At 30.2% G+C, this 2,173-nt stretch overlaps 1 non-coding gene across 1 annotated transcript; it reads right to left on the bottom strand.

Moving 5' to 3' along the window:
* Positions 1-1,806: 1,806 nt before the first annotated feature.
* Positions 1,807-1,879, bottom strand: Trnar-acg. The gene has a single exon. It is a non-coding gene; the product is annotated as a tRNA-Arg (tRNA).
* Positions 1,880-2,173: the final 294 nt, after the last annotated feature.

Below are 2,173 nucleotides of genomic sequence, written 5' to 3'. Positions count from 1 at the left end.
TTCTTTTTTTAATAAAAAGCCCTACACTTACGTCGTAAGGTTATATATTTTCACGCCATTAAACTTAGGGGGTAAATATTTTGTATAAAAACGCTAATGTGGGAAGGTGACCATAAGTTGCTACCAACATCAAGGAAGCAAGGTTGCCATGGTTTGTCATCATGTCATGTCATTTCATTTTGACATTTGCAATTGAAAATTTGACAAATGTAAATAATAAAATTAATCTTTCACAATTTTATGCGGACGAAGTCGCACGGAAACATCTATAATATATAAAAATACATACGTCCAATCAAAATGCTAAATTTAGAGAAACAATGAATTCCAGTTCACTGGAGTAAAAATAACGTAAAATTGTGATAACATTTGCCGCACGAATCCTTTCCTAACAAAGGAAATCAGAACACAATGAACAATGATATCAATTTCGCATTCAGATTCCAGAAGCTTTGAAATATCACAATTTGTGATGTAATTTTAGTAAATCCTTACTCGTTATTTAAAAAAAATAGATAATTTAGTCTGATGTCAGTTATTTTACTTGATAACCAAATCTTTCTATGACTCGGATATGGCTCCTTTCATTTTTCAGTTTCTGTTAGTCACTTTGGTACATGACAAGCTTTCGTTCGCACGGTAAAAAAAACAAGGTTACGTGTTCTTCCAGACCATGTACTACGTCTGTACTAAATTTCATCGAGATTTCTTCGGCAGTTTAGACAACGAACGTCCATAGATACTTTCGCATTTATAAATTTATAAAGATAATTTATAATATAAAAAAGAATTAAATAAAGGTCATCACTCATAAGAAACAAGACTTTCGCGCAATTGGTTTGATAACATTAATTATGATTTCCCACCTACTGTTATATGTAAAAACTTCCAAATTTTTAGATCATTAAAAGCTACCAAATACTTTTTGGAAAACGATATGTGTTCGAAACTAAAGAAAAAAATACTTGCTTAATTCGAAACAATGTTAAATTGTCTGTTTGTAAAAGTTAAATAAAGAATTAGCTAAGGATTGCTGAAGTGTTTGCTAGAAAAGTTCCGCTTTCATGAACTTAGCTTTCTAACAAAGAGAACGAAAACAAAGGCAGCACAACTTTTTTGCTTAGAAGAAATGGAATGAAGGATTCCTTTTGTAAAAGTTTTCTCTATTGTTTAAGTATTAACGAATTCTACGATGACATAATGTTATGCGGTAATATTATGTAACTTTTTTATTTCGTTCATAAAGATTTAAGTTTAATTCATTCTTTAAAAAAACAGTAAAATGAATTATCGGCTTCTTATATTTAGTCTAAACTAAGGGTTTTTCGAATAGCATAGTCTACCCCTTTTGTAACCATTGACCGTAGACCGAGTTTGAAAAGCTGTATTTAGAGTATGCTCTTGCTATGAACATAGGTGTAAATTAGTCATGAGAATTTTGACAATAGTTATTTTTTTGGTGTATGTAAATTATACTAAAACGTCCAAATGTAAGATTTTTTCTCCAAATTGTAAATAATGACAAGTAAATAATTATGTCTTTAGAAGCTGTACCATTTTATATCGACCTTGACTTATTTTCTCGATTAATTGACGGAGTGCTTTATTATTCCCTCGTTAAAGTTGCTGTCTACGCAGTTATCATTTACGAGCGTAAACACTTCTTAATGATAAGCAAATAATACACACTTATAAGAAAAAGTAGAAGATTGACATCGATCATCGTTTTTTTTAATGTTCTATTGCAAAATATCTTTAGAATAACGACGATAAAGTATTAAATAGTACAAAAATATAAAAAATCATCGACCCTGCCAGGATTCGAACCTGGAATCTTCTGATCCGTAGTCAGACGCGTTATCCATTGCGCCACAGGGCCACATGGAAATGCGTTTAAAAAGTAATTCAAATTTCACTCAAACACTGGTTAGATGTACATATTTAGCAGTAACTATAAAATAAGACTAAGCAAGCAATAATGAAAATAAAAATGTAATAAGAGTAATGGTCAACTGATTGTATAATTGAAAGATTAAATGTATGAATATATGAATGTATGAATGTATGAATGTACAAATGTATGAATGTATGAATGTATGAATGTATGAATGTATGAATGTATATATGATTGAATGATCGAATGATCGAATAATCGAATGATCGAATGATCGAA

This window comes from Papilio polytes, unplaced genomic scaffold (assembly GCF_000836215.1).
Source record: "Papilio polytes unplaced genomic scaffold, Ppol_1.0 DF824169.1, whole genome shotgun sequence".
Classification (NCBI taxonomy): Eukaryota; Metazoa; Arthropoda; class Insecta; order Lepidoptera; family Papilionidae; genus Papilio; species Papilio polytes.
This window is presented reverse-complemented; position numbering and strand designations above follow the sequence as displayed.